The sequence below is a fragment of the Heterocephalus glaber genome, unplaced genomic scaffold (assembly GCF_053883595.1).
Source record: "Heterocephalus glaber isolate CG9 unplaced genomic scaffold, H.glaber_assembly_v1.0 deba00000621, whole genome shotgun sequence".
Lineage (NCBI taxonomy): Eukaryota > Metazoa > Chordata > Mammalia > Rodentia > Bathyergidae > Heterocephalus > Heterocephalus glaber.
The window spans coordinates 33,640,460-33,652,120 of record NW_028258153.1 but is presented as its reverse complement, the minus strand read 5'-3'; the positions used below and the strand labels follow the sequence as shown (position 1 = coordinate 33,652,120).

General features: G+C 41.0%; 2 pseudogenes across 1 annotated transcript; both read left to right on the top strand.

The window, feature by feature from the left end:
- The first annotated feature begins 814 nt into the window (after positions 1–814).
- Positions 815–6,718, top strand: LOC110346784 (E3 ubiquitin-protein ligase RNF220 pseudogene; annotated as a pseudogene). Its single transcript, XR_015449122.1, has one exon. The product of XR_015449122.1 is annotated as an E3 ubiquitin-protein ligase RNF220 pseudogene (transcript).
- Positions 6,719–6,885: 167 nt separating this feature from the next.
- On the top strand, positions 6,886–9,325 carry LOC101722433 (RNA-binding motif protein, X chromosome-like; annotated as a pseudogene).
- Positions 9,326–11,661: the final 2,336 nt, after the last annotated feature.

Here is an 11,661-nt window from a genome sequence, read left to right as displayed (position 1 = left end):
TTCTTTTTATTTTGTTTTAAGGTAGCTACTAGAAAACTTAATTACATGAATGGTTTGTGTCCTATGCATCTTGGAAGTGCTGACAGAAAGAACCAGACAGTTGGTGTGAGGACACAGAAGCCAGATTATGTATGACTTCCCCAGCAGTTCTAGGAAAATGAAGAGAAAAGATTCTTCGTATTCCAACGGGAATGATTTTCAACCTAGCAATACCCATTCAGCCAAACTTCTAATCAATCCAAAGACATTGCTAGATGTGCAAACATTCCAAAGTTTAAAGTCCTCGAGCGCTATTGAAGGAAATGCTCTGGAAAGGCAGTGTATAAACCAACAGGGAAGGTGGCTGTCAACAGAGCAAGCAGGTAGCAGCTCCAGGAGACACAAACCAGTGCAGAGCAAGTCGATGGAGGACCCAGGGAGAAGTGACTGAACCAGTGAATCTGCTGCCATAGAAAAACTTGACAGTTCATACAGCACAGAAAACTGCAAGGACAGGTTTGTAGAAAGCTGAGTTATTTTTAAAGAAATAATAATTCACTTTATGAAAAGAACTATACTCCACCTGGTTCATGTAAATAATATCTACAGGATATGAATAATAATGTAAACCCAAAGCTGTAGTTTAATCATCATGGAAGTATGGAGAAGGGGAACAAAGTGGCCTAAATCTGTTTTGGTTAAGAGAGGAAGACACCAAAGTGGTCAGGGCCAACCAGACTGCTGCCTGGGGACCAGACCACTGGGAGGAGCAGGAGACTGGGCAAGAAGGAGGAAGTAGATCTTCCTCCGAGAGTCTTCCAAGTTGGGAAAATGATTAAACTTTTTTTTTTTTTTTTGGTACCAGGGATCGAACTCAGATCCTTGCACTTGCGAGGCAGGTGGCGGAACCACTGAGCTAAATCCCTGGCCAGAAGTTGGGAAAATGAAACAGGAATCCAGATGAAGGACAAGTATGTCCCCTGTGCGAACGTTCCCTAGCAGGATGTGCACAGGAGATGAACAGGCATGTGGAGCATGGTCTTTTTAAGAGGGAAAGCTCCTGAATGGCTGAGGGTGATGCCATGGACATCAAGCGCTAGAACAGCTTGAATATACACCGTTACCCTCCTGGAAGGTGGTTCAGAAGCTCTGGTGTCACTGTGTGCAGCGGCCAAGAGAAGCTGGACAGTGATGCTGGCTTGGATGTGGTGGGGGGACACTCTAGGCACAGGAAGTCACACTACCCCAAAGGCTGGTGTCATCTCCTGCATGTGCAGGCAAGGAGCCTGGTGGCATTCAGGAGAGGCACTCCTACAGGTAAAGTGCAGTCCTAAATGGTGGGCTCCCAGTACCTGTGTCACACCTGAGTCCTCTAAATGGATCAGTGATGAGATGTCATCTACCAGCGTTGGTGAAAACAGGCCATGCAGAAGACCTGTAAGAAGAGGGACATTGAGAAAATCACCAAAGATTCAGCTGCAACCATGTTTGAGCCCTTGAAGACTCAGATCAGGGAGCTTGAATGGCAGCTGTCTGGGGTGGGGCATACAAATATCTCATCTGCATGGACCTGGAATGGATGCCCTTAATGTCCATCCAGTGTTGTCATGTGCACTGTGAGGAATGCTGGCTGTGAACCCTGGGTGCCAGGAAGCTCTGCTGTCAGTGCAACATGATCACAGCACCTGGAGATCTGTGGAGGGTGTACTTGTGAGCTAGCCACCCAGGCAGGCCTTGCCTGGTGCAGCCCTACCTGCCCCAAGCCTCTGGCTGTGACCCTGTCCTCTTGTGTGTACTCGCGCACAAGTTCCCCATGTACCTACCTGCACATACACACATGGACACATACACATATACACACAGGATGGTGGAACCAGAGTGGCCCTGCCTGCTGGCTGTCACCAAACTTGGGGACAATACCTGACCCAGCCTCTGTTCCCAGTATAGGACAGAAAGTAGCAGGTAAAGATCCTGAGATCCAGCTTCCAGATGGACACACATACAAACACCAGACTGAAGCACATGTAATACGGACTGTGTGTGTTTACAATGTCATGTGTAAGTGAGACAACACCTTCACCTCTAGCCCCTCTCCCACTGGTCTTACGAGCCTCTTCCTCTTCTTCTCCTTCTCCTTCTTCTTCTCCCTCTCCCTCTCCTTTCTTTCTCCTCCTTTTCCTCCTTCTCCTTCTTCTTCCCCCCTCCTCTCCCTTCTTCCCCTCCTCTCTCTCTCCTCGCTCATCCCTTCTCCTTTTCTCCCTCCTCCTCCTCCTTCTCCTTTTCTTCTCTTCCTCTTCCTCCCCCCGCCCCCCCCCGAAACAGTGCCTCCTCCAGGGATGAGCCCATCCACCACTTGGGTTTCTGGCCTCTGCCTCTCCAGTGGTGTCGCTTCCCTTTCCCATGTGCATAGTGTTCAGGAGTATATATTTCTCCCAGATGTGGGCCACCTCCCCTAGAGGGACACAATCGTCTCCTTAGTCTTACTTAGTTCATGGGCCTCTTTATAAGTAGTTAGGGTGGGGCAGGAACTGGGACCTGAGCTGAAGCAGAGGGTACAGTCCAGGCTGGCTGAGAATCCTGGCTGCCCAGGAGTGGAGCTGCTGTTCCCACAGGAAAGTTGTCTCCCTGCCCTTCCTCTGACCCCCATGGTATGTCTGTATATCCTATACAAATATACTTGTCCTATCCTATTGTAAACTACATTTTACATAGATTAAACCAATATAAACAGCTTTAAAAAGAGAAAAACATATGATAATGCCTGAAATATATAGATGAGGAAATAATAATGTGTGCATACTTCTTAGGAATATGGAAGTAAATGGCAAAAGAAATAGCTTACCAGGTATAAGACGAGAGAACAATAAGAGAAAGGAGCAGGGGATGCCATTTTGTTTTTGTTACTATTTCTTTAAAAACATTATGTATGAATTAAAATGATAAACCTTAAAATTAGTTTTCCTTAGAAAGAACAAAAAGAAATGCAAAAAATAACAACAGAAAAAACTCGTAACAGATGCCAGTGTGTTGACAGTACATATAAGTTGCTGAGGGAAGTAAAAAAATAAATTAGTATATAACCAGGAGGCTCATAAATAATGAAGCCATTGTGAAAGGTACAATTTTAAGGTTTAATAATAATAATATAGATGGACTCAAATAATACTTTTGCTTTTAATACTTTAGTTGTCTCATAATATCCATCAAACTTTCAAGAAGGACAAAAAGGATCTACTAGATTCTTTTTTTTTTTTTTGCTTAAATTCTTTTATTGGTACATTTTAGGTATATAATATGCTTACATTTATCATTGGGTGTTGTACCTGTACATGATGGATCTTGGTTCTTATTTTTTCCTCATTCCCTGTGTTCCATTTCCCCCCTCCACCCTTCCCTATTTACAAAGACTTTGTTTCCATTTTTTCCTTTTCTCATAATTTTTCCTTTCCCTTCTTTCCTTTCCCCTTCCCCTCCCACTTCCCTTACGACTTTGGACCTTTTCCTATTTCAAATTACTACTTATTCATTTTAATCATTTTAATCCTTATTTACACTTTCAGTTTTTCATAGTAGAAAAACTATTTGGTATTTACATATGTGTGTCCTATTTATTTCACTTGAGTATATCCTCAATATGCATCCATTTAGCTATAAATGTCTCTAGTTTCTCATTCTTTATGGCTGAGTAGTACTCCATTTTATTAAAAAACCACATCTTCTTTATCCAGTTTCCAGTTGATGGGCACTTGGGCTGTTTCCAAGCTTTAGCTATTACAAACTGTGCCACTATAAACATGGGTGCACATATATCGCTGTGGTATGATTCTTTTAATTCTTTGGGGAAGATACCCAGTAGAGGAATAGCTGGGTAAAATGAGACCTTTAGTCCTAGTTCTTTGAGATATCTCCATACTGATTTCCACAGTGGTTGCACCAGTCTGCACTCCCACCAACAATGGAGAAGGGTTCTTTTCTCCCCACACCCCCACCAGCATTTATTATTTGTTGATTTCTTGATAGCAGCCATTCTTTGTGGGGTGAGGTGGAATCTCAGTGTTGTTTTCATCTGCATCTCTCGAATGACCAGTGATGTTGAACATTTTTTCATGTTTATTTGCTGCTTTTACTTCTTTGTCTGAGAAATGTCTGTTCATTTCAGATGGCCATTTTTGAATTGGGTCTTTGAATTTGAGGGGTCTGATTTTTTTCAGTTCTTTATATATCCTAGATAGTAGTCTGAGGTACAGCTGCTAAAAATTTTTTCCCACATTGTGGATTGTCTTTTAGCTCTGTTAGTGGTTTCTCTTGCAGTGCAGAAGCTTTTTAGTAAGATGAAATCCCAGTTGTTGATTCTTTGTGCTATCTCCCATGCTACTGAGGTTTTCTTTATAAAAAGTCTTCCTATGCCAATGTCTTCAAGAGTTCTACCTAACTTATCTTCCACCAAGTTTAGTGTTTCTTTTCTAATATTTAGATCTTTAATCCACTTTGATCTTAGTTTAGTGCATGGTGATAGGTATGGGTCTAGTTTTAATCTTTGGCAGGTAGAAATCCAGTTTTTCCAACACCATTTATTAAATAGGCTATCTTTCCTCCAATCAGGGTAGTTGGCTTCTTTGTCAAAGATGAGGTGGCTGAGTATGTCTGGAGTCGTTTCTGCATCTTCTAATCTATTCCACTGATCCTCAGGTCTGTTTCTTTGCCATTACTATGCTGTTTTTATCACAGTAGCTTTGTAGTATAGTTTCAAGTTGGGGATTGTGATACCCCTGCCATGTCTCTGTTGCCTACAATTGCTTTTGCTGTTCTAGGTCTCTTCTTGTTCCAAATGAATTTTTGGATTGTTTTCCCTATATTTTTGGAATTTCAATCAGCAGTGCATTAAATCTACATAGCAGTTTTAGAAGTATGGCCATTTTCACTATATTGGTTCTTCCTACCCAGGAATAAGGGATGTCTTTCCATTTTCTTATATCCTCTTCGATCTCTTTTTTCAGAATGCTGTAGTTTTCAGTATAGACGTCTTTTGCTTCCTTTGTTAGATTGATTCGTAGATATTTCATTTTTTTGGATGCTATCTTAAAAGTAATTATTTCCCTAATTTCTCTCTCAGTGAGTCTGTTCTTTGTGTATAAGAAGACGATTGTTTTGTGATTGTTGACCTTGTATCCAGCTACTCTACTGAATCTGTCAGTGAAGTCTAGAAGTCTTTTGGCAGAGTTTTTTGGGTCTTCTATGTAAAGTGTCATATTGTCAGCAAATAATGACAGTTTAAATTCTTCCTTTCCTATCTTTATTCCTTTTATTTCTTTCTCTTTTCTAATTGCTATGGCTAATGTTTCCAGAACTATATTGAACAGAAGTGGTGATAGTGGACATCCTTGTCTTGTTCCTGATTTTAGCGTGAAAGTTTTCAGTTTTTGACCATTTAGTATGATGTTGACTGTTGGTTTTTCATAGATAGCCTTAATTAGGTTGAGATAAAGACCTTCTATTCCAATTTTCTGTAGGATTTTTTATCATGAATGGGTATTGGATTTTGTCAAATGCTTTTTCTGCAACTATTGAGATGATCATATGGTTTTTGTCCATGGCTCAGTTAATATAGTGTATTACATTTATTGATTAATGTATGTTGAATCATCCCTGCATCCCTGAGATAAATATGACTTGGTCATGGTGTATGATCTTCTTGATGACCCTCTGTATTGTTTGCCAGTATCTTGGGATCTGCTAGATTCTTTTTTTCTTTTTTTGGTACCAGGGATTGAACTCGGGTCCTTGCGTTTGCGAGGCAGGGGGCAGAACCACTGAGCTAAATCCCCAGCCCCCTTTACTAGATTCTTAACAAAGCAATTTACTGATATATTCCTTAATAAAACTCACATGTGAAATCACTGACCATCACATGTGCCCATAAAGACCTCCTCAAGGTGGGCAGGCGCTGACCAGACCCTAGAGTCAGAGGGAGGGTGGGGCTGGCTGCTGACTGGCTGCACGATCCTGGATCAGTATATTGCCAATTGTTTTGGATTCATCACCTATCAAGTTAGAAGGTCTTCAGAGTATGCAAGATCACTTTTGTCATCTTTTGCCAAGTCTAAATGTCTGTGGTTTTATTCATCTTTCTGCCTTGTTTCAGTTATGGCCTTATACTCATTTTAATGCAGTGTAAGCTAGGTGTGGTGGCACACACATGTAATCCCAGCATTTGGGAGACTGAGGCAGGGAGATCATCATCAGTTTGAGGCCAGCCTAGGCTACACAGTGAGTTTAAGGCCAGCCTGAACTACACAGTGAGACCCTGCCTCAAAAATAAATAAATAAATAAATAAGCAAGCAAGCAAGTGATGTATTGTCATAATTTTGTAAAATGTGGAGAAGTATGATGAAGAGAATTGGCATAGTTGGCCCTACCACTAAGAAGTAAGCACTGTTAACATTTGGAGATATATACTCCAGACTATGGGTGTTTGGTAAATTCTAAATAGAATAGCTATTAAAATAATATTTGCGATAAATATATCAGGGTATATAAGACAGTCACACTTTCATGTTGAGTTTTATATACTTTTTATTGTGTCATGGTTGGATAGTGGGGTTTTTTTGGTTGCATAGTCTTTTGTCCTATGAATGTGCCATGCCATATCCTATACATAGACAAAACCATTATTTTTGGAATTTCCCTTTGTTTTCAATTTGTTATTATTATAAATAAATTGTAACAAATACTGCTGAATATCAATATTTTTTCTCTATTCATTTCCTAAGGATAAATCTCAACAATAGAATTACTACTCTGAGGATTATTTTTAAAATATTTATTCATCCAGTGGGTCCAAAATGATACCTCATATTTTTATTAATATTGGGTTTTTAGAGTATCCTTTGGGTGGGCGGGTGGGGGCTGGTGAAGATGAGGCAGAAGTTGGCTCGAGCTGAAGATTTCTGCTACTGCTTAGACTTATTGGGAAATCCTAATGAGACGAAGGGGAGCCCTTGGAAGAAAGCTTTTGATGTGTGTAGAGGTTGTGTGTCTGGCCAAAGACCTTGAATGAACTCACCAGGAAAAAAAAATGGTTGAAGCAGATGGCCCAGGAAAGCTCTTTATTGGTGGGCTTAATACAGAAACGAATGAGAAAGCCCTTGGAGCAGTATTTGGAAAGTATGGATGAATCATGGAAGTACTCTTGATGAAAGACCGAGAAACCAATAAATCAAGAAGATTTGCTTTTGTTACATTTGAAAGCCCAGCAGATGATAAGGATGCAGCTCCGGACATGAATGGAAAGTCCTTAGGTGGAAAAGCCATCAAGGTGGTACAAGCCACCAAACCATCATTTGAAAGTGGTAGACGTGGGCCACCTCCACCTCCAAGAAGCAGAGGCCCTCCCAGAGGTCTTAGAAAAAGAAGTGGAGGAACTAGGGGACCTCCCTCATATGGAGGCCACATGGATGATGGTGGCTATTCCATGAATTCTAACATAAGTTCTTCCAGTGGACCCTTTCCAGTGAAAAGAGGACCACCACCGAGAAGTGGGGGTCCTCCTCCTAAAAGATCGGCCCCTTCAGGACCAGTTCACAGCTACAGTGGAATGGGAGGAAGAGCCCCTGTATCACGTGGAAGAGATAGTTATGGAGGCCCACCTCAAAAGGAACCCTTGTCTTCTTGAAGGACCCTAGTTAGCAAGACAGACTCCATATTGCTGCTTGACCCACCTGCCTGCCCTTTAGATGAACTCAGAAGGAGGAAGCTTAAAAACCTCCTCCCCTTAGAAAGTCTCTTTAGAAATAACAATTAATCAACTATTGTTTTACAAATGCTCTAACAGCAGGACGTTCCACTTCTGTACCTTTTGCTTGCTTTACTAGTTCTATCCCATAGGGGGGGGCTAGAAACTGTTGGCCTCAACGGTGTATAAAACATGTTTGTCAACCCCCAGTTGAGGCTTGAGTCTGATGCTTGGCTGGGGTCCCGGCCGGAAATAAACTCCTGTGTGGATTTAATATCGGTCTCTGGTTGGTTCTCTCTCACTGGGTGTAACACTCTCATAGAGATGTTTGTCTCCAAGAGACGATGGATATTCCACTAAAGACAGCTATTCAAGCAGAGATTACCCAAGTTCTCGTAATACAAGAGATTATGTCCCACCACCAAGAGATTATACTTACCTTGATTATGGTCATTCCAGTTCATTTGCTGACTATCCATCAAGAGGCTATAGTGATAGAGATGGCTATGGTTGGGATCGTGACTATTCAGACCACCCGAGTGGAGGTTCCTACAGAGATTCATATGAGAGTTATGGTAATTTAAGTTGTGCTCCACCTACACGAGGGCGCCCGCCATGTTATAGTGGAAGCAGTCGCCATGATGATTACAGCAGCTCACGGGAGTAGTGATCTCTACTCAAGTGGTCGCGATTGGGTTGGCAGGAGAGAACGAGGGCCCCCCCCTTCTATGGAAAGGGGGTACCCTCCTCCACGTGATTCCTACAGCTGTTCAAGCCGCGGAGCACCAAGGGGTGGTGGCCGTGGAGGAAGCCGATCTGATAGAGGGGGAGGCAGAAGCAGATACTAGGAACCAACAAAACTTTGGGCCAAAATCCCCATTCAAAGAAACAAAGAAAAAGTAGCAACTATTCTGTCATAACTACCCAAGGACTACTAAAAGGAAAACTGTGTTACTTTTTAAAATTTCCTGTTAATTCCCCCTTCATAATTTTTATGTTCTTGTGAGGAAAGAAAAGTAAAACATGTTTAAGTTTGATTTTATGACTTGCTGTCAACAAGCAAATGTTTAAGTGTGTAAGGCTTGACTTGTTGTACTAGTGTTGTAATTTTCCAAGTAAAAGAGTCCCTATAGGCCACTTCCTGAATTTTCCCAGTAAATAAAGCAAGCAATTCCAAGATCTTCCACAAACATCTGGTCATCTAGATGTACGTTGATCTCCTTTGAGAGATGAACCATTTTGCCTGTACAGATAAGCTAGCTATTAGAGGGTGGTCGGGTACACTCTTAGGATTTCAGGGTATCTTCCAACTGAAATCTCCATGTTCTCAGTATGGAAAAGCCTGAGATCAGATACCTATGTAAGGAAAGTGCTATTCGCCCAGTAAACCCAGAAAAGCAAATGGATAATGCTGGCCATAATTTGCCTTTCTGACATTTCCTTGGAAATCTGCAAGAACCTTCCCTTCCCCTTCCCCCAGTAAGACCATTTAAGTGTGCATTAAACAACTACAGAATACTAAATAAAAAGCTTGGCCAAAAAAAAAGATTGCATTTTTAAGTCATATTTTTTCAATTTATTTGTATTTAAAAATAAATTTCTCATTCATGTCCTTTGGCACTTCTTATATGGAGATGTTATTCTATCATTTTGTAAAAGTTCTTTTATTAATATAATATTTTATCTTACATATTGTACTATTTTTCCCAGTTTGTTGTTAGTCTGTTGAAAAGATTTTTTTGTTTTTGTTTTTTCATATTGAGACTTAATTTTTATAGTCAGATCAATTAATCTTTTCCTTTATAGATTTTTTTCCTTGTTTTCATGCCTATAAACAGTATTTTTTACTTTGGGATCAAACATTAATTTCTGTTTTCCTTTGGCTCTTCCTTGGTTTCATTTATACTGAATTCCTTTTTTTGGTGGTGGTGGTACTGGGGATCGATGCGTATGCCTCATGCATGCTAGGCAAACATTCTAGTATTTAGCTGCATCCCCAACCCTTTTTAAAAATTTTATTTGGAGACAGGGTCTAACTAAATTGCCCAGGCCAATCTTGTAATTCTCCTGCCTTGGCCTGTCAAATAGATGTGCCATCGCACCTGAGTATATTGAATTCTTTAATCTAGAATTTATGTTGGTGCCCAGTATGACATATGATTTAACTGACTTTATTTTTTCCATCAAGTTAGTCTATGCATGAATCTCCTTTACTTATTTTTAATTACGGAATATTTTAACCACATATAAAAATAAACCAGTTGGGCATGGTGGTGCATACCTGTGATTCCAGCACTTGGGAGACCTCATGAGGCAGGATGAATGGCGCAAATTTGAGGCCAGCCTAGGCTATATAGTAAGTTCGAGGCCAGTCTGACCTACATAGTGAGACCCTGCCTCAAAGAGAACAGTGGATTACAAGTGTGCACCACCATGCCTGGCTAAAAGTGAGATTCTCATAGTGAAAAGTTATAAAAATTAGAGAATGCAAATAGTTGGTGACCTGACTGGTGATGGAATGGGTCTGATAGGGTAGGGGGATCAAAAATGCAGACAGCAGGGCAGCAGAGAGCAGAGAATAGTGGCTTGGGAAAGGAACAGAGCCAAGGTTTTTTTCTCTGAAAGCAGAGTTTCATGACTGGGGTCATGGGAGGAAGCCAGACCAGGGCTTCCACATGATGCCAAAGCCAATGACCTTTATTCAGATGTGGACTGCAATGCAGGGGCTTGCTCACAAGTGGACAAGACAAAATTCTAGTTACCAGAGCTAGATTTCATCATCACAGTTGAATTAGAAGCAGGTCTGACCTAATGCTAGCTGAGCAAGGTCCTGCTCTCTTATGGACAAGACTAGTGTTAGAGTTGGAATTAACCAAACATATCAAATAGAGAAACATATACGTTTCAGTGACCTGAGCACATTGCCCATAAAGTTTTGTCTTCATTATTATGAATGTTCAGTTCACAGTAAGGAGACTTGTAATAGTAAGTTCATAGTAAGGAGACTAGCCACTTGGAGGACTTGAGGCTTCAACCTCATCCCATTCTCCCTTGCTCTGCTCCACACATATGGACCAGTTTACTCTTTGTAGAATTGATCAGGCATGGTCCTGCCAAAGATCCTTTTATTTGTTCTGCTTACAAATAGCCAAGGAACATGACCTTTCCTGTCCTTCAGGTCTTTGCTAAAATGTCACATTCTCAATGAGGCCTTCCCTGACTCTTCTATTAAAAATTCTAGCCCATTCTCCCCTTTTTTGTTCTACTCTAAAGGCACTGATCATCTCTAGGATTAGAGTACATATTTTACTTATTTTTGCTAACATACTTTGCTTATTCATGATAAGCAAATCATATATTTGCTTATTTTTCTCATCCCCTCCCCGTAGCTGAATATAAATTCTAAGGAAACAAGGTTTTCATCTGCTTTATTAACTGCTTTATTCTCAATGTTAAGAAGAGTGTCATAGGGCCTGGGATTTAACTCAGTGGTTCCGGCGTCTGCCACAAAAGCGCAAGGTCCCGAGTTTGATCCCCGGTACCCCAAAAAAAGAACAGTGTCATGCGTATAGTTGAGGATCAAAAATAAATTTGTTGAATTAAGAAATGAATGAATGGATGAATGGATGAATGGATGAATGAATGAACAGGTGGTTTGGAGAAGTTGGTATGCAAGTATCTTATCAGTTAGGTCCCAATAGGAAACAGATGGAACACCTCAAATGGGGTAATGAGGTAGAAAGTAATAAGGATTATTTACAAAGGTGTGGGCAGAATTAAAAGGCAGCACACAACTAAATATGGAAGAAGAAAGTACAGTTACCAGAATCTTCCAAGAACAGCTGTGGGAGACAGTCATATGAAAGGCCTCAGTAAATCACACAGTCAACCCATGTTGATCCGGAAGGGAGGAGGCAGGGAATAAACACGTTCCTCCCTCGCTTCCCAC